General features: G+C 39.6%; 1 protein-coding gene across 11 annotated transcripts in view; it reads left to right on the forward strand.

Annotated features, from left to right (window-relative positions):
• The window catches only part of sipa1l1 (signal-induced proliferation-associated 1 like 1), a 97,321-nt gene that overhangs the window by 19,674 nt on the left and 56,453 nt on the right, over window positions 1-21,194 (forward strand). For 4 of the 11 annotated variants that reach the window (XM_051071789.1, XM_051071791.1, XM_051071786.1 and 1 more), the window contains one exon: window positions 5,065-5,116. The gene's annotated coding sequence lies outside the window, so the exon portion shown is untranslated. Of the gene's footprint in view, window positions 1-5,064; window positions 5,117-14,208; window positions 14,280-20,710; window positions 20,835-21,194 lie in introns of all 11 variants that reach the window. The other 7 variants (XM_051071795.1, XM_051071788.1, XM_051071785.1 and 4 more) reach the window with 3 other exon arrangements.

Raw genomic sequence — 21,194 nt, forward strand, 5'->3', positions numbered from 1 at the left:
TTATGTCCAAACTGCAGCATGGCCTTTCTGTTTTTTGATGTTTGCCAGGGTTTTGCATCTTGTGGTGAACCTTCTGAGGTTATGATCGTGACATCTTCTCTTGATCGTTGACAAGAAAACATGCATGTCAACATCCCAGAGAGCATTCTTGACTTGTTTTGCAGTACCACACAAATAACTGCTCATCCACAAAACTTGTGCTTCTTGGTCTACCAGGTCGTTTGCCGTTCTCAAAAGCAACTACTTTTTTAGACTTTTTTTTGCCCAACTGCTGATTTTGGCAAACCACCTCCATCTCAATATATATGGCAACCCTTCACACTCAATCAATGCTGAGCCACATGTGGGTCTTTTGTACATTTTGAAACGGCACACAGCTAACCAAGAAACATTTAGTAGCCAAATGTTCAATTACTTTTGAACCCTTGCAGTTTGTTAAAGGGGCTATATCTCCCTCCCAGTACTTTAAATATTGATGCAAATTTACGCAAATTAAAGCTGAAACATAAATTGTGTAACTGTCCAAATACTTAGCGTGTGGATTGCACATTGTCCAGAGCACGAAATGTCTGTTAATCTACAACAGAAAACAGCCTCCAACAAATGTAGTACTTACTTAAAACTACAGTGTGCAGTTTTTTTAGAAAATTACACAGCCTTTTAATCTATTTTAAGTGTATGTCTTCTGCTGAAATTACTGAGCACAATGTCACAGACAGGACAGAGAAGTTGCAAATTGCTGAGGGCAGACTACTGCATTGTTGGTGTTTCATGAGGGTTTCTGACATTCAGAAAAATATTTAACAATGCCAATTTCATCCTCTGAAAACATACAACCTTTGAATTCTTGGGTGCCTCCAGTGTGGCTCCCAATAGGGATTTGGTTCTCATCTGAGAGGAACCATGACTATCAGTAGCTGACTGGGAGGAGAACTAGCTCCTTAAATCCTCTTCTGCGTTCTTGTGTGTCTTGCCAGACATCTGGACATTGTCTGTTTTACGACCTGCAACTTGAGCTAATGCTCTGTCAGAATACAGTATACCACAACATGATTTGTATTGTCAAGCTGTCTCCTAGAAAATCTCGCCAAAGTACACACATTCTTCTTAATCCCAGCCTCTTTTTTTGTCATATTGGGTTTTACTTTATAGCCAAGGCTAATGGATGGAACATGCCTCAAATCTACAGTAAGAATGTGTTTTAGTAGCAAACTCAAATTTACATTTATAAATGTTTTACAGTCAATCTGAAATTGATGCTTGACTTTATCAGTTGGACATTATCTTCAAATCCAAGGTACTGTGTTTTGAGGATCTGTTACAAACAAAAACTCACATCTTTAGGAGCCTTCACATTTTTGCAGTTTCAAAGGCTTACACGTGTGTCTGTCTTTTTTGATATTTTTTAATTTCAAGGTACAGTAAGTGGCCCTATGTGTATAGCACAGCAGTTGGTGTAAAAACATCTGGAGAAGGTTGCGACATTGGCCTAAGACTTGAACTATCTTGCCAGCCCACACTATGGCTGACCTGTTTTGTCCTCTTCATTTTCTTCCTTTCTCCTTTCCTCTCTGCTCTCCAAAACCTGCTTCTCCTTTCCATTTCTAACATCTGTCTGCCCTCTCTCTAACTCCTCTCATTTCTTCTACATTACTTTCCGCTCTGACAGTGCTCAGCAGATTTTAGAACATGCTTTGTCTGGATCTTCATGATAGTGTTTCTGATCCTGTCACTGTATTGGTCATAGTTGCAGCAGTTCCCTGTACTTACCTGGGCAAGCTTGGTGGATTATGCAGTTGCTTTTGTAGCTGTTATTGTATTGCATTTGCATGCTTTTTAGATTATCTAGCTAGCTGAGAAACCAGCGCTTCAGAATCACAGACAGTATTTTGGATTTTCTTATGAATTTATAAACTGGAGAATTTGGTTTCATATTCAACTCTCCTGTGTCATTTGAACCCACAGACTGAGGTCAGGCTTTATAAAAGTGTTGAAACAGGGCTCGCAATCATTAACTAGTAATATTAACAGAGCATGACTAATGGACAAGTTCCTGTGAGAGGGTGGCCTTGGTAAGCCAGTTGTAGCTGGGCCATGCAGCAGCGGTCCCCACCAGCGTCCCAGAGGTTGACTGGTGAGACGGAACAAAAGCCTGTCCAGACAGTTACTGTACTGTATGTCTAATTCAAGTTAGTACACTCACTCCCCATTGCATGGTGTTCTATTATCCTAAATATGCGGGTCAGGAATGTGTTAACCGCTGATACTTTTTTCAGCATTAGTCAGACTCTTGTGTCATTTTTCCCAGCCAGAGAACAAAAGCAACAAAAAAGACGCTGTTTTTGTCAGTGGATAAATGGTTAAAATTTATGGACGCACAGAAGCAGTTTTTCTTTCTGTGGCTTCCTCAGTTTATCATCCCTCATGTTGCCTTGACCAGGTGCGGGCAGTTTTCTTAAAATGTGAGTTGTGTAACAGGGCTACACCATGCTATACTAGCCCAAGTTAACATCTTCATATCTCTGATTTCTGTCTAGCAGGGAAAGATGAGAGGAGACTGTGAGATATGGCATGGTAGGTTTGGTGTATAGTTGACTCATGCTTGGGTTATGTTTGTCCTTTCAACAACTAAGCAACTGTGGATAGTGGTAGAATGAGTGAGTGCATACTGAGCAATTGTCTACATGTGTTCCAGTTTGCGTAGAGAAGAAGGTTTCCCCCAGACTGACATGGGCAGACCATTAGCAAGCCTCATTAGGCTGAATACCAGCATGCAGAAACAGACTATGGAGAGGTCCATGGTCCAGGTCAGCAGTCTGTACTAATAGCCTGGCATATGCAGAGGGACATTCCCATCCATTCCATTCCATCTCAATGCTGGATACCTAAAAGTTTAGTTTGCTGTTCATATCATTTATAATTGCTGGATTCCTGCAGCATATTACAGTTGGGAGTACACCGCCTCCCTTGAAATAAAAACTGCCTCCACTTTATCACAGTTTGATAAAATATGACATTAACCTTAAGGGAAATGCATAGAGACACAACATCACATTGTAAGACTGTATATTTAATGACTGATGAACCTGTTTACATCATCCTCCTGTAACTGAATTGATCATGAGATGAGATAAGTCAGCATTTGTCTGTTTAAGCGTAGCAGATAACAGTAAGTTACTGGTGGTGTGTTAATGTCGCTTACCACCTCTGTTCTCTTTGGGATGAAAATTTTCTTGGAAGTAAATGTGAAACTCGAGTGTGATCTGATTTCAGTGAAGACACATGGCATCTTGGATTTCAGATCTTTCTTCGGGTTGATCACACCCGAGACTTTGCTGATATATAATACTTGTCCTTTCTAATACCTTACATGAAGACTAAATGATGTTATTTAATTTTCTTTTCACGTTACTGTATGCTTGTTTATGTTAATACTACTTAGCTGGGTCATTTTTCTATATATGTGAACTTGTCTTTGTTAGAGCCGATTCAATTAAGCTCTCAAGTCAAGTCAAGGCCGCACAGATTGTGTTTGTCAGATCTGTCACACCATGGTGCTTGGAGTTGGGTCTTACAGGATAATTACTGGATTGGTGATATCTGGTGGGAAGCAGAACATTAAAGATGGTAGTCATGAGTAAAAATCACAAATCAAGTTAAATTGAATAAATTCATGGGACCACACAGATGGAACATATAACAAGTGTCTCTGCCGTCTGCAGAGTTGGCGGCTGCTGCTCCCTTGGTTCTCCAGGAAATCCAGCCAGGCTCCACAGAGAGGAAATAAGATACATGTGTGTTAGTGTGTGTGTGTGAAAACAACTGGAAGATGATTTGAGCTGTGAATACACTGGACTCTGCACTCTGGATAACCTTTGTCACCAACTGTACAGTTTGCGCTAGTTTTGCTTGAAGCATGTTTTGTGACTTTTACTTCTTTGGTCTCCATCCACACACCCTGGCTAAGAACATAATAAATGTAGATCACTTTAACTACTCTGACTCTTGTTAGTGTTTCTCTGATTGTCCTTGAACTTGGATTACTACTATCGCTCTGTGATCCATTAAAGTTAGCACTGATATTTTTCCCAGAGGCTTTTGAAGCTGATTTTACTGAGCTGAAACATCCCCTTGAAAAATAAGATTACGTCTTTCTATTTGATGTTGCTCATTAATTGATCAGCCTTTAATAGTAAAAAATCAGTCAAGTTGACTGGATTTTTGTCAGTTCATAGGACAAAATGCAGAATGTTCCACGTCAACCTTTTCTAGTATCTGTAATGGAATAAAATACATGCAATCATTAAGTTATGCATGCACATTCCTTGGTCACAGTTCAGAATTTGCATTATCAAAAGAAAAGCCAAAGCTCTTCTTGTTTTCTCTGTCTCAGCATCACTTTTTTGGTATCAGGACTCTGCTGTAAAACAGGTCATTGTTCTCAGTTGGATTTTGCTTATTAGATAAGGATATCAAATAGTACTTGTCCCTAAAGGAAGGAGATATCACTAAAACCAAAACAAAACTCTGACTTTCCAGTGTTTTTGGACAGGTTCAGTCTTGAGGAATATGAGATGATGCTGAGGTACGTGCAGTACCTACAATGAAAATCAGATCTGGTTATTAAGCCCACACAGTTTCTCTATTTTCATAATTGACTAATTATGTGAGTCACTTTTCAAGCAAAAAGAAATAATCAGCAGATTAATCAATATTGACGTTAATCATTAGTTGCATCTTTAATTTCTTAGTTTGGGTAAGACTTGAACCTTTTAAGATCTTGAACAGGATGTGAATCATTTTAATATTTTAACAGGAGTCTCCTAAGTGTAAGGTTAGTTTGAATTAAATACAGTTATCACTTGCTGCACATTTCATTAACACCCTCCAATCCTGCTTAGAGTATTTTATTAGGTTGAAGGAGTCACATTGTTAAACTTGTTTTCTGTGTAGGTACTGCATTCTTTTATCCCCAGGCCGCTGGTGTAAACTCCTTATTCTAATTTGGCTAACTTCATCATTCACATCACTCATTATCTTAAAATGTATCTTCTTGTCTTTCAGGCTCACCAGTTCACTGCAGTTCACTGGCTTTAACAAGATACCAGGATCATTAGTGAGTATTCAACTTCCTCCCTGTGTTTAGGGTCTGCTGTCTATAAGCTGGTTCTGCATAGTTTGTGTTACATTCATCAGGCAGCACTTACATAGATGTTGTCACTCTCACTGTTCTTCTGTTACACTCATTCTTTTCAAAAAGGTGTCTCACTTGATGTGAATGACCCTGTATTACAGAGCTGTTACAGGAAAAACAATGCTATTTTTACTCTGAAATTGTCGCCACCCTTGGTGAAAATTTGCTGATAGATATTTGGCAATCATCAGGTTCTTAGCCACAGGCCTCCCTTTTTCATCCTCTCCTGAGCAAATGGCCAGACTTTTTTTTTCCTATTTCAAAGCCATTGCTTTATTTCCAGGCAATTTTTTATTTTTATTTTCGGGAATTTTTTCATCAAACCCTTGTGGTTATTCGTGTGTGCCCCCCATGTTATGCCATATTTTTTGTATTCCATTAATACTGGTAGTATGTTAGAATGGCAGTACGGTCATGATCATCATTGTCCACAGTCAGATAAAAAGTTAATACCACCTACTTGAAATATGGAGTTATACTGTGTAGACGCTGGACAGATGGTGGGTCTAGCAACTCTTATGTAGTACAGTTGGGAGGCAAAAATGCGAGTGCATAATGTTCTGGTTGTCCTACACTATAAATAAGATAAGATAAACTTACAAATCAATATAATATAACAAAATCTATTATAATAATATATATTTAAAAAACGAGGAGTAATCTACATTGAGATAAAAAGTGGTGAGTAGGCGGCCCTCATCTATGAGACTGAAACGGCATGTTTTGTTCCAGTAAATGCTTTGCTTCTCTCTCTGTGTGTATTTCTTTCCCTCTCTCGCTTCTTTTTCTTTCTCTCTCACCTCCTCCTCCAGCCAGCAATGCTGCTCTCCTCCCCTCCCACACACACACATAGACACATAGCTACAGACACTACTATATTCACACACAAGTATGAGAGAGAGTGGGGGGGGGGGGGGGGGATGATAAGAGATGGTGGGGAGACTGAAAGAAAAACACACCAGGGAAGAGAGACAGAGATGATAATAGAAAGTGGGAGAACGGAAAATAATGAGATCGAAAAAGAGATCAAACCAAAAGCTTTTATTAGAAGCTACCACGATCCCAAAGTAACACCAGTGGTCAATAAAGACACCGGATGTCTCATAATTTAGAGCTGTGGAAGTCACTCAGTCTGTTTAAAAAAAGAGGGAGAGAGAGATGCAGTCTAAATTTGCAATGCAATTCTGTTGTATAGCACATACAGATGCAAGCCTAATTTATGTGGCTCTTTAGTACCAAAGCAGCACAAATTGAGCACTGCAATATATAATCTTCCAATAACTCTGTGTTAAGAAGGAACCAGGGCTGGGTAGTGAGTGTCCGCTCAGATGGAATCAAGTCACAGTGACTGAGGTGAAGAGCCATTTATAGTAAAATTTCACATAGAAGGTTGTTTCATGTTGTTTCATGTGATATCCGTTGCATCAATTGTGCGTCAGTTCTATGGGATTCTCTGATTAAGCTCTTTCACCACGGTGCAACAGTCATGATGTAAGGTTGTATGATTATATGTGGATGTACAAGATTTACAATAACTACATTTGGTCCTGTACAATAGTCTGGCCCAGAATCCACTCAGACTCATTAAATGTTGCCTGAATGGAAACTGACTCTCTTTGAACAGAACACTCCCTTCCCGTCATATGTTCGCCCTGGTTTTCCAGGTTTTGTTCTCCCTCTTGTGAATGCTGCACAGCCTTGAAAAAGTGTCACTGGTTACATTATAAGTTTTGATGTGTTTGCATGCACTGGATCTGTGATTTGAGACCATTATGGACGGTACCCCTGGTGCTGCCTCTGCCAACTGTGTTTCTATGACTGAAATGGATGGATGGATGAAAAGAAAGAAAGAAAGAAGAGAGTGAGGAGATAGTTGACTTGATGGACTGACTACTCACTTACTTTCTGTATCCATCTCTTTCCCACGTTCAGTCACAGCATCTCATCTCCTCCCACATGCTCTCACATTGAGTGAGGAATCAATCCTTCTCACTTCCATTATCTCTCCCTATCTATCTGTATCTCTCTCACCGCCACTTCATTCTGGCCATTCTGTACCAATCGAATACGCTCACTGTAGGCACAAATGAGCGCGTGTCTCTCCAGTCCCACAGCAATCATACCACGTCCTCATTAGGTCTATTCTAGTGGCCCGCCTTATCCTGCTTCATCCCTTTCCTCCCATAATTGGGCAAAAACCTCTGCCTACCTGTCAGCAGGAGCCCCAATACAAATGCTGCAATTTATTCCTCACTGCCACAGGGTTTATTAGCAGTGTGTACGTTTTGACAATGGCCTCAGAGTAACTATGGGTCATTGCAGTCCAGTGTCAATTTCAGAAAATGATTGTATCCTTGTGAGTCAGATGTTATTCAAATGATCGCCGACTGTAACTGTGATTTTTATTTCCCAAAGGTCTCGCAACACTATTATTTTTCTTCTTTTAGTAGATTAAGAAGTACAACTTTTTTTTTGCCAAATTTGGCTTGAAATGAGGGATCAGAATAACAGTTATCACTGTTACATTCCCTAATACCGCTTCACATCTATATATGGAATCAGCATTATGCTATGTTCTCCTTTGCCTATTCTCTCCACCCTCTCTTGCTTCTGCAACCCAACCGGTCGAGGCAGATGGCTGCCCACCCTGAGTCTGGTTCTACTTGAGGTTTCTACCTCTTAAAAGGTAGTTTTTCCTTGTCACTGTTGCCTAGTGCTTGCTCATGGTGGGAATTGTTGGGTCTCTTTTTGTAAGGTTAATGATTACATGATTAGAGTACAGTCTAAACCTGCTCTATATAAAAAGTGCCTTGAGATAACTTTTGTTGTGATTTGGTGCTATATAAATAAAACTGTCTCGACTTGACTTGAGAACTCTTGTTTTGGTTCCATTTTGCACTGTTGTTAGAGCTTGTGTTTTTACAAGATAACTGGGTTGTGTGGCAGTGGACTAGCACGTAAATGCAGTCTTTCACTTTTGTGGCAACTGTGGTTCATCCTCAAATGGTCTCTACTATGCAAGATGTAAGTAAAGTTTATTTCTATAGAATCCTTCCACAACTGGGAAAAAGGCAGAAGCAACAGACACCATAAATGCACTTATAAAAATAAAAAGTATGTAATGTCCAAGCCAAATTAAAGTCTAGGGAATGTATTTAGGAAACTCTTCTAAATCTTAAAGTTGAACCTCGAATCAAAGCGTACACTGTGACTTGTAATTGTCGAGCTATTTAAACACACTGACGATGAGTGACTGTTTAAAGTAACAGCAACATGTAGGAATTAAAAAACAATACTGGTAGTATGGAAATGTTGGCACCAGTCTGTTTGGAGGCTCTGTACTGAGGCATCTCTGAGTTGGGGTATTATAATTTGCTAATAGTGGCAGCTGCAGGTAGTCCTAATGGAAACAGAGCATGTGTTATAAACACAGCAGAGCAGCGTTAACACACACTACCACTTAAGCAGATAATCTGCCTTTTATTGAGGTATCGCAGAACGAGTTTCTAGGTGGTTTTCTTTTTTTTTTCTCTTGGAAAATCGCTCTCACCCAGACTTCAGTCTTGAGTGTGACTGGCTCACCCAATCTCTGTCCAACCTGTCACTTCCTCAGGGGAAGCAGGAAGTGGCTGAGATGTGTTGTCTGCTGGAATGTGAGACAGCTTCCTTGGCTGCAGCGCAGGCTGGCACAGCTCTGGATCAGAAAGCAACAGGAAGGATCAGGGTTTCCTTACTATATTTTCACAGCACATTACATCCACCTGTGTTTAACTTTTACTTTAGTCCCACCTTTTCCCCTAGGTTTAAACGGCTTAAAAGGAACTGTTAGTCTGTTCTTTTCTACCTGAAATCCATCCATTTGTTTTCATGTCTTGTAACTGAGTTTGGTCTAAAGATGTTTTTTCTATTTGGCTCTCATATGGATCATTATCTGGCTTACTCAGGATAAAAGGGTTTGATTTGGTCCTTTTCATAGTGTGCATGTATAGTTGGGTTGTTGCTATTATGCTGCACAGTGGAGGACTGATAATGATCAGATCATGAATGAATGATTTTTTTTTTTACAATCTCAAATATTAATGTTGGTATCACCCTCAAACATCTAGCCTCATTCCCATTCATTAAGATTTTGGATGTACAAGAGCTTATATATTGAATTACTCTGTGGCTTCATTTATATTTCTCTTTATTTGTAATTTTTCATGCCTGTCATTTTTACCTCCTGCCCATGTATCTGTCTATCCTCCCCTATCTCTTCTGACATAGAAACCACACATATATAAGTATGAGGAGTGAGCTGCTTTCGTTCTCAGTCCTTACTGCAGTGCTCTTCCAGCTCACTGTTGCCCACGCAGAGCAGCGCCATTTTGGAAATCTGCAGCTCTTTTCTGATGGCTGTAATCCATGGCTTTATGTCTGTGGCTCAAAGAAGTCACTTTTGCTGTGAGGCAACGAATAACATGACATCCTCATTTACTCTTTCATTTGTATGAATGAAATGTACCCTGTTCTGCAACTTAAAAGTGAACCTTGCAGAGCTAGTGAGACCATTTTGAGATGGGAAACATGTAATTATCATCTACATTTCTGCTTCTGTTCCTTCCTGTCTCCCTCCATCTCTGAACCATTGTATACCAGTATTTTGTGATGCATCAAATGTGCTTTCTTGCTAACCAGCAGCGTATATTTGCTTTGGATATATGGATTTAGGTTGATTCACATATATTTGCTGATTTGTAGATAGCATAGTCCTTTTATCAAGACATGTACTTTGAGTATGACACTGTTTCTGCTCTTTAGTTTTGATGACAGGGATGCATTTTGTTTGCTCTCTCTTATTTACTCTATTTCTCTCACTTGTGTTTGCCTCTCAGTTTTCCTTTCTTCCACAATGTTCCTTTCTGAAACTCCCCTCTCCTAAATTCATTTAATTTCTCATCTTTTCCCTATCTCCTCTCCATATTCTTTCTCAACGCCCTCACTTCACTCCCTTTCTTTATCTCTCTACAGTACATCAGCCTCCAGCCACCATGTTAATTACACCACAGTTCTTTTTCTCTATTATTCACCACTCTGCTATTTCTGTCACCCTCTCTGCTGTGCCTGCTTCTGCTACGTTGCCAGCATTTTGCTAGGGTCTGCACTCTGCAGTGGCTGTTGATATGAGGAGGGGGCGTGTGCTGGTGCCCAATTCAACAACAAATGGCTGTTTAGCGTCATCTGATTGGCACAGATTAGAGGGCTCTTGGTGGTGGTGCGGAGGTGGCCCTTGCAGAGGACCAGGCGGCTTCATCGCTGCTGTCTGAGCACAGCTGACTGAGCCATTTGCCCAGAATGTGTTTCACTATTTTAATGAAATTTTGCTCTATTAAATGTAATTGAATGGAAAATGGGTTAGTAAGCCAAATTTCACCTGATTAATCACTTTATTTTTAACAATGCCACATCACTGCTAAGGTCAGACCAGCCCACAAACTGATGCAGCCACTCTGACAAGCAGGAGTGGAGAATATAATCACTTCTTAAATGCATTGCAATTCTCCCTTGAACAGTTTGGCACTGATGTACAGAAGTTCTTAATTGTAATTCAGACAGTTACCCAAGGCTATTTAGACGTCAGCTTCCATCTAAATAGCCAACCACATGCCTCTGGGTGGTTGGCTACTTCTTTATACCGTAGCGAAGGCAGAGTCATTGAGTTGTCTTTGCTTTTGTTTAGTTTAACCAAGTTTAATTTACTAGTCTTGACAAGTGCACAGTGTACTCTGCCAGAAGCACACATATAAAATAAATTGTAACTTTTATTTCTTTCAGTATCCGACATCTTTTGGCTAGTGTCACACAGATACAAACGCTGAGGATAGGTGCATCACACAAACACATGTGCATACACACACACCATGCAGCTGCTGCCAAATCCTTCTGAATCTGGGGAGCCTGAACAGTGTCCTTCAAGCATGATGCCTGCAGCTTGGTTAGTTTCAGTTGCTTATTTTTAGGCACCAAAGCGTTATGGTAAATGGATTGGAACCTCTCAGATAGGACCCTCATTCAGTCTGTGTGTGCCTGAGTGCATGCATAGTGCTCTTCACTGTTTACTTATTTATTGTCTTATGGAGACACCCAAGAGTGAACAAGGTGTGATGGCAGTAAATGTCAGAAAGTGCCAAGGTGTTTCAGAGAAAGTAACAACTGCTTGTCAGCCTTGCAACGCTGAGATTTCATTTCATTTTCATTTAGCTATTGTAGTTTAAACTACTGTAATAATTATCTCTTCATATTTCATTTCTTTGTACTACACTTGATCACCGATTGTTAGCATTAGTGATCTGAATTGCAGCCAGTTCCTGAAAGCAACACTGAGATTACAGACAGGAAATGTGCATGCAAGCAAGAACAATGATGGGCACCATGGCTCAGCAGAGGGTAAATAAGAGCACCACATACAGACAGTCATTGAGGAAGGTGCAAAGTAAAAACAACACTGCAACCGCAAAACAAACTAAACATGTAGTCCTACCAAGAAACCCCATGAGTCTTACCATCAGTGAGATGCATTATAGCCGCTATTTCATTAAAATGAGAAAACTGGAGTTGCAGGTATGGCTTTCTTAAAGTTTGCAAATTGACCTTAAGTAATAGCAGTCTGGTTAGGTTTGTATAGTATTGCTTATACCAAAACAAAGTACATTAATGCATTGTCCCTTTGTGTTTTTGATGGATTCAGACCAATGATGCAAAACTTACATTTGAGTCAAAAATGTGACTTTTATTTGCAGTAACCCTGTTGGGTCAGTTGTTGTGTGCCCACAGGATTTGTGGCACTGGAATTGTTTGAAATGATGTTGTGCCTCATCAGTCCATTGAGCAGCCACCTGTCTGTCTCATGGATGGGTGGACAGCCTGAACTAAATGTGCTTGGTACTTAATGGGGTTTCCTCAGCAGAATGACATGGAACAGAAAAATCAGCATTGCACAGTATCCCCACAAACATAATAGTACAAACTGAACCTGCACCTGGTACATAAGCCTTGTAATTTAAAATTAGGGCTGCAGAGGCAAAAATAATTTATTGTGAACTTGATTCAAGAGGATCTTTCAGTCATCAGTGGAACACATTTGTTCTTCATTGGGCCTGTAAAATACTTAATGCTCAAATCAAATCAGTGCAGTCAACACAAATGTGGAGCCATCCGTGTCGCCTGCTCATAATAATATTGTGAAGTGCAATGTGGAAAACATTTTGAATAACCTGGCTACAGGAGTACATGCTGTTGGCCAAATATGAAAAGTGACATCTCAAACATACATAATGTGTGATCGTTGGAGTTGTGAGGTAACACAGTTACATCACTATTATCAGCCTATAAATAACAGTTCAGCCTGCAGGGAAAATCACTCTACCTATCTACCAACCAGACCCCACCCTCCCAAAATCCTCTCTGCTTGCCATGAATAATAGATCAGCCTGTCGTGAGGGCAATTGGCTGTGCGGACCTGATTCATCAGCACTCACGCGACCCAGATACCACTGTCCTGTCTGAATGGTTTAAAGCCAACGTGATGGTGAAGAGCACAGTAGTTCAGTAGTTCACTCTATGGCATTTTGGCTGGATGTGAATCAGCAGCACTTAGAAGTTTAGTTCAATAGAGATTGAACTGGCACTGCCGAAATAATAGAAACGCCTCTCAGTATTATACAAACCAGTGCAACAACAAAACATCAGCAAAAGTTGAATGTTGTAAGCACCACAAAGAGCGTATGTAATGCTGTGTTGTTGTATTAAATTGTTGTACAGCATATATTTCTTGTGCATTAATCCAGTTTTTGCTAAATTTCTTCATGCTGATAAAGAAAGATGTAAAGACATGTAAAGTAACTAGAAACATGTCTTGCACCAAGGAGGTACAGTACAGATGAGGGAGTGTTAGACCCCTGAAACACAGTAAGAGGAAGGCAGGAAGTGTGTTGCGTGTGAAGGTGAAACAGACATTGCGGTGTTGTTATGGATGTGGTTTGTGGCTTTGCTTGAACTGCTTTGATGAGCAGATGAAGCACTTTTATATGTTATGCTGAGGTAAATTTGTCCTTCCTGTACATATAATATGTGTTCTTGATGCACTGGTACGTTAACCAGTTTCTTTGAGCTCTTTGTTATGGGAACGATACAAACATACACACACACATGCTTGCACACAGATGTAAGCAAGGCCATACCTATTTGTGTCGTTGCACAGTGTGGTCCTGAAACACCAAGTGGCACTTATCCTCAGTCCCTCTCCTCTCAATCCCTGTCCTGTTTTTTTTTTACCCTTTAATTTCCTATCACCCTTATCTCTTCTCCCCACAGAAAAAGGCATCATCATAGCTGTTAATCCAGATGGACTACTGGATGTGTTAACGTGTTCACATGTGACACTTTAAAACATTGCATTCACAAACTGACTAGCTAACCTCTGATAGGGGAAGTAAAATTTCAAGTCTGAATGTAGCTTTCTAACAGGCTTTTTAATCAACCTGCATCTTTTACTGCAGGGTGTACATCCTTTCTGGGATTTGGTCTACCCTCACTAATATAAAAGGCATGGACAAAATATCACAGCCTCCAAAACAACAATATAGCTGAATAAGTGCCTCTCTAAAACAGTTTCAACAAAAAATGTGAACTGAGTATAACGTGCAATGAAGAAAGTGATGCGATTGGATATAAAATATAGAAAAACAATATGATATAAAAGAAATAATGTAGAAGAATCTGGCACCTTCACAAAATGGCTTTACTGTTCAAAGATATGTACTTTGAACTGATCAAAGACATGTAGTATTGTGATTTCTGTATTAGATAGTAATCTATTGCATATCAGGTCACCTGAGGGAAGCCTGACAGTCTTTAGTTGATACTGCTGCATTGTCACATCTCATATGTCCCTAGATATAATATTGATTCAGCCAGGATGAAAGGTAGACAATGAACTTAGCCACATAATATTTTTGTCTTCCTTGTCATCTTAGGTGATTTGTGCACACAGGAGATCCAGACATCCACAGTCAAAGGAGAGACATTTTTTATTAATCAAGGCCAGGTAAGAATATTTTACATTTTCGTAGAGAATGTGCAGCTGTTGAGAAAAGTGAAAAAGAGGATTTTTTTTATAAATCACAAAGCACAGTCAAACTACTACAAGTTTAAGTTGAGTCTTGAAGAAATTAGTCACTTATATGGAAATGAGATTTGTGACTCAGTTCTTCAAAAACATCTTTTTGACTAATGAGACAGTCAAAAGCTGCTGCTCAAACAGAGGTGTGAAACAGAGTGGCCATATGGATATAAACAGAATACATTTAAGACTTTACAAATAAGGCTATAACCTTGACTGCAGCACTGTGCAGCTCCCTGGTGTAGAGACATTGTTGAGGTCTTTTAAAATTGATATGAAAGGTTTCCATATTTATTCATATCAAAATCTTTTAATTACCTGGAACTGTAGCAAAATTAATATATTTCACTATTATGGGACAGACACTTACTGTAGCCATTGTTACACACACTCACACATGCACAGACCCCTCTCTCATCGCTCGGTCAAATCTCTCTGCTCGTCTCCTCCCACTGCCTTCACTGCCATTCTGTGATAACTGGGGATAGGGAGGTGTGTGCCATAGAATGCTTTCGCAATTTCACACTCGAGAGAAAAAGACAACACCGGCAGACTTCAGAGCACCCAAAAAGCCCCCCTTTTACATTTCAGTGAGCTAGAGAGGAGACCCCACCCCACCGGCAAGCTCTGCAGAGGGAGCAAAAACAGCAAAGCACGTTTATCTTTCCACACAATTACAATTTCACTTTGAAAGGCTGTGAACTGAAACTCTAACACTATGGAGTGCCTGCTGCCTGGCAGCTTTCAAAGAGAATAATGTTTGATTTATTTTTTTCCTCCTTATCTTCCCTCTGTGTCTTGGCCTGCCATTTCCTCATCTGCACTCAGACAAGCGGAGATGAAATGCTGTTTGGCTTTCAAATGGCTGTATAGCATTTAAGAACACAAGGTCGGTACAATTACATTTTGACACCCAAGAGGTTTGACACACTTGCATTTCATTCAGAAGTTTTGCTCTGGGTACGTCGTTGGTGCAGAGCAGTCATTGCTCATGTTTTGAATTGCAGTTTCTGCAGAGCCCTTTAAACTATCATTACTTGTTTGAAACTTTCTGCATATACTTTATAATTAAGTTTGAAATGACTGAGGAGTTTCATGCTTTGCCATCTACACTCACATAAACATTAAACCAACTGGGAACTGAGAGCCGCTAATGCCACTGAGCCTGGGAAAGATGACGTGGGTGAGAAAAAATAATGTGATGCAACATTCCTCATCATCTGGGTCCTTTGTTTATGTGCATTTGTGTGTGAGACAGAGAAGGAGACACTTGTGGGTGCTCACTGAAATGCCTGAGTCATAATCTGGATCTTTCCCATGTTTTTCTGGTCCTACAGTTCTTTGTTTTACCTGGAGTGGCTTTGCACCCACCTTTAAACGAATGCACGTGCACACACACTCACACACATTTTGCCTTTACGACCACACCTATGCCCAGCAGCATCTTGGCAGCAGGTGTTTGAGAGGACACGCTGTCAAAGTTTGAGTCAGTGCGTCTCTCTTTCTGGTTATTTGTAATTGGCGTTTTCCCACCTGCAGCTCCTCCAGTTGCACCCCCAGCCATCCAAGAAGAGGGGTTTTTCTTTTTGAATTTACTCTCGAGAGGTTCCTTTTATTATTTTCTTCATGTCTAAAGGCTTTTGGTTTCTCCTCCTCGTGTCCTTAGAGAGCCTGGGCTGGGTTTTAAACAGTTTCTGTTATGGGCCTGAGAAACCCTTTGAGACATTGTTATGTGTTGTCAGGATTTACAAAAACATGACGTGACTTGACTTGACTCACCAGTCAGTGTGGTAATGATGGTATGTCTGGGGAAACAGGTGTAATATTGTTCAAGATATGGTAACAAAAAAGCGCAATTGACAGTAGCTTATAGATATCTGTTTCTTCTTCTGTTATTTTCTTAAAATTGTGTTGTTATTGTGAGTCCCCTACCTCCATATTTCTGTCATTAAATAAGTGCTTGTGGGGAAAAGCTGTCAATTTTCTACAACTACAATACAGGCTGATTAATACATACATACAATACAGAACACTAATTCACTCTGCCATTGTCTAAAAATATGAACCAACTATTTTTGAGAATGGAGAGAAGAAGTGGTTGATAGAGGGTTTCAGTCTTTGCACCCATATAACACACACACACACACACACACACACACACACACACACACACACACACACACACACACACACACACACACACACCCTTTCTATGACTCTGTCTCCTTTCATTGTTCAGCATTAGCCTCTGTCAGTCAGTTAGTCAGTCAGCTCATCTGCACTGTAATTTTCAGGTGTGTATGAGTCACTGTGCACTGGATCACATTCATAGTCACACAGTGCTCACACTGGAACACCTGTGCTCCATGACAACAACCTTTAGACCGTAGCAGCCTGGCACATTTTAATCAATCTTAAGTAGCACAATAGTTTACATATTTTAAAATCACCATGGTAACAATAAAGACAACATCACAACATAGTGCTCATTTGTTGATGTTTTTGATTACTTGAGGGGTCCCATAGTTTCCTATAAATTCAGAAGAATATATCTGAGAAATTTTGTGTCTATACTTTTGTGTCAGTAAAGTTTTTCAATGTTATTTATGGTGATAGGTAATAACAAGTCCTTGGGGCATTCTCAAATACTCAAATACATTATGACATGATTATGGCATCATTAGTTCCCTTTAACATATCACAACAAACTAATTGCAATCTATCCAATTTCTTATAGCACTGCTGGGGTTAGACTGGAAACCGGAACAAGCATTATGAAGTTGCCTTCTTGGCATTTTTGACAATCCTATTTAAGTTAACCTTTTCTTCAAACACTTAACATGACACAATAATGACACCATTGTCTACCACTATGACACTGGTCTGCCAAATATCATGACATCATTATTATCTCACTGTTTCATGCAGTCACACAAAGCCACTGTTCAACATTAACTTTCTTATTTTGTAGCTGTTACTGCTGCTATGACTACTACAAATAGTAATAATGATAAAAATACATCTGATTAATTTAGTGCTTAGCTAAAAGTACTGCTTGTTCTGTGGTTCACAAGAAACTATGAGTACAAAATTAAGTTGCAGTCTTTCAGTTTGCCTTTAAACAATCTTAGCACAATACTCACATGCCCATATGTATATTAGAAGAGTTACTGGCCATTGACTGTGAAATGACCCATGCTTAACACAACTCCAATGTAAAACATGAAAGACAAAACCTGCAGTTGTGCAAAAATGTGTTATGAGTCTTCATGGGTCTTGAATTTGTCAAATTAAATATCATCCAAAGTTACAGTCTTTTTAGCACAAAATTCCCTCTATACAGATTTAGTTATTAAACTCACTCTCATGAATTACAAGATTTGTATCTGTAATATCAAATATTACAACGATGCTTTCTGGTTCTGTGATGTCGTGCTTATGGTCCCAGGTGGCATCATCTGTAAGATGCAAATAAGTCTCTCTGTTAACAGTTTCCAGTCGACTGGGCCAGCAGACAACCTCAGCAGCACTTAGCTGCATTGAGCAGCAGTGCCACGTATTTACCGCCAGAATCAACCTCGTTTAGACACTGTTAAAGGTTACTGAGTATCTGTCAGTGTAATTGGTCCTTTGCGACTGCAGAGAGGTGCACAACGCCACATTCATTCGTTTCAATTCCCAGTCTCCCAGCCTAACATAAAGTATAATCCTCTTTCCTCTCACTTTCTTTTCTAACTCTTGCTCTCTCTTCCACTCTGTTTTTCTCACTCTCTCCAACTCTCATTAAAGAGTACTAACCTGTCCTCAGTGGAGAAAGAGAAGGCACTCTGCAGGTAGTTATATGGGAGACACTTTTTGAGTGTGATTTCAGTGGCTTATGGTGGAGGGCAGCACTATTACCACTGACTTTTTACTCTTTATTATGACATGATATGTTTTTATCGATGACTTATATTATAGATTAACTTCCAGTGCTTGGCTCTGTGCTGGTGAAAATTAACCAAGCAGTGGTGAGGATGTACATGTACGGTTTACATTCTCAGGAATCATCCTTTAGCCACTCAGTTAAATATTTAATAAAATAAAATGGTTGTTTTGCTTTTATGCAGTGTTTCTCTTGCTGCTGGATAAATGCTTCTTTGATTTTGCAATGTTTCATCTGTGATTTGTTATTTTGTGGATTGTGTAAAGAGTGGTGAGCCACTTGTCAACATGCCAGTTTTTTGCAGATTTTTGATATTTTCAATGAAGTAGAAAGTTGATTTTTGGCATAGGCATAGAACAAAAAAATCCCTCTGAGGTGGTTCATCTATATTCATGCTCTTTCAGTTGCACAGTTCACAAATCTCTTTTGAGAGTGAATTGAAATTGTTGCATTATTATACACCCAAGATGATACTAATGCACCACTTGAGACAACTCACGACTGCTTGCGGGCTTTGAGATGAATTTACAGTGTGTTTTTTTCTCTTTCTTTTTAATATGCTCTCCAACAGGCCTCTTTAACATATCAAAAATGATCCCCACAACACAAGCCTCTGCAGTGTGTGTGTGTGTGTGTGTGTGTATTTGTGTTTGAAAATTGAAATCTCCCAGTCAGACATGCACATGCTCACCGACACCTGACTGTGAAACGGGGAAAGACTTTGAGTTTTTACCTTTGAGTTTTCTGCCTCTTAGACTTCAAACACTTAAGTTTTTAAAGTCAAACTGAATCCCAGACTAAGCTGTCATGCGGCTCAAACAGACCCATCTAAACAACTCACAAACAGTGTTAGAGGAGAGTAGAGACTGTAGTGTCATGAGCACTGCCCTTAAGGTTTCAGAATGTTACTATACAGCACCTCAGATCTTTGATAAAAGGTCAGTTCACCCCTTTTCACATAAAACATTTTCTCAGTTACTAGTACATTCAGATAGTTCTGTGAAATTGGGAGTGGAATGCAGTTTTCTTTGTGCTGCTCAAGGGGCTGGAAGTTACGCAAAAAAACTCAACAGTAATGTCCTGGTTTCTCTGGATAATCCACATACTGAGTAGAGGTAGTTTGAATAAAAACTGTTTGTAGCGAGATCTGTGGGAAGGGAAGGAATCAGTCACCCTGTTCTCTTTTCTCTCTCTCTCACACACCACTAACAGTATACACACATACTCACAGAAACATGCTCTGTACAAGTCCTTATCTCCATGGTGATACAAAGTGTGGTCTGGGAGAAAGAGGGAGTGCACCATTATGGACACACCAGAAGAGAAACACATACTCAAGCAAACTGAACTCTCTTCTCAGCTGTTTCATTTAAGACTGTATAACCCAATAGCTTTCACATCACTTTTGACTGACTAAGCTAACTATAAATGTTGAATGTTGATTTCCTCAACCCTTCAAGGGAAAATCCAAATTGTGTGGGCTGTCAAAAGAGCTGTCCAAGGTCCAAGCTAGGTCAAGATTTATCAACCCAAACATCCCTCAGTGCTTGGTACCACAGTGTCATGGCTCATTTCATGTCAAATCTGGATTACAAAGACATGACCCCCCATGGCGATGAATCAAGTATTGAAGCTTCTGTAATTTTACTTTTTTAAGTGTCTAGCTGATACTTGACAGAAAGAAACTCTGTGTCTTGCATAAATAAGTGCTCCAGGGATTTAGTATTGCCCTTTTATAAAGTGAAGGGGCTCTGATTGGACATTAACAGAAAACATGGTTACAATCAATGCAGCAGGTGCCGCTAGATACCTTGAGTTTGTGTCCTCATGTATGGGTCAAACTCCAAAAATGCTGGCTTCTGCAGTTCCTAAAATGTTCTTGTCAGACCTTTGCTGCCTGTCCATGCATAATGTTTTGTAACAAAATCGTTTTACAAAATTATAGTCTCCCAAGCACAGGCCAAGAAGCCCTGTTGATCACAAGGGTTATTTTGGGTTCCTTACAGAGCCATAACAGACATCATTCTCAGTTTTCTCAGGCTGTTTAATTCTCTCCATGACTTGTAAACTGATCTTGTGTAAAATTGGTGGACTTTCCTTTTGAGAAAACATGTAGCTATTGAATCACTGGCTATCAGTGGTCTGATATGTGACCCTGCAGTAAAAGTAGATGGATTCTCAAACTTACAGACCACCCTGGCTCTCTTAATATATAGCCTCATTTAGATTGTTGGTTCTGGTACATTTTGCCTGTGTTATTATTATAATTTCTACTATTATTATATAATAGTAGTAAATAATTAGAATAGTAAATTAAATTAAAGTAAGTTTTGATACTGTAGATCTTCTGATGCTGAATGCTGTCTAACTTGATTTCTCTCTGATTCTTCCCTTCCACCTACTATTTTTCTTTCTGTACTATTATTCACAGTTGCTGGTGGGTCCCATCCAGACTGAATATAGCGCGATTGCAATGCAGACTGCCTTTTAGAGACTTCAGCTGTGAAAGCTCACCATCAACACATTTCTTGCTATCAAGCTCCAGCTACAAAAAGGTACAGCTTTTCTGTTGTTGTTTAATTAAGAGGAATATAAACGTATGGTCTGTGAATGTGTGATGACAATACTGATAGAAGTATTTAATATTCTGAGTATGGTATATTTTACATTTTAATACTCAGGATTTTTATTTTTTAAATGGTAAAAGCAGAAATCAATTGTTGTCATTATTATGTTTTTACTGGAAACCAATTATTTAAAATCTTGTTTCTTTCTTTCATCTGTTTTGTTTTCCTTTACTCTTTCTGCAGCACCAAATGTGTCCGTGAGACTCTGTTGTCACTTCACTCAGTGGGCATTATGTTGACCCTAATCTAAACCCATCAGCACCCCGTCCCTACCTTTCCCTCCCATCT

This window comes from Lates calcarifer, linkage group LG7_1, assembly GCF_001640805.2.
Source record: "Lates calcarifer isolate ASB-BC8 linkage group LG7_1, TLL_Latcal_v3, whole genome shotgun sequence".
In the NCBI taxonomy this organism is placed as follows: Eukaryota; Metazoa; Chordata; class Actinopteri; family Centropomidae; genus Lates; species Lates calcarifer.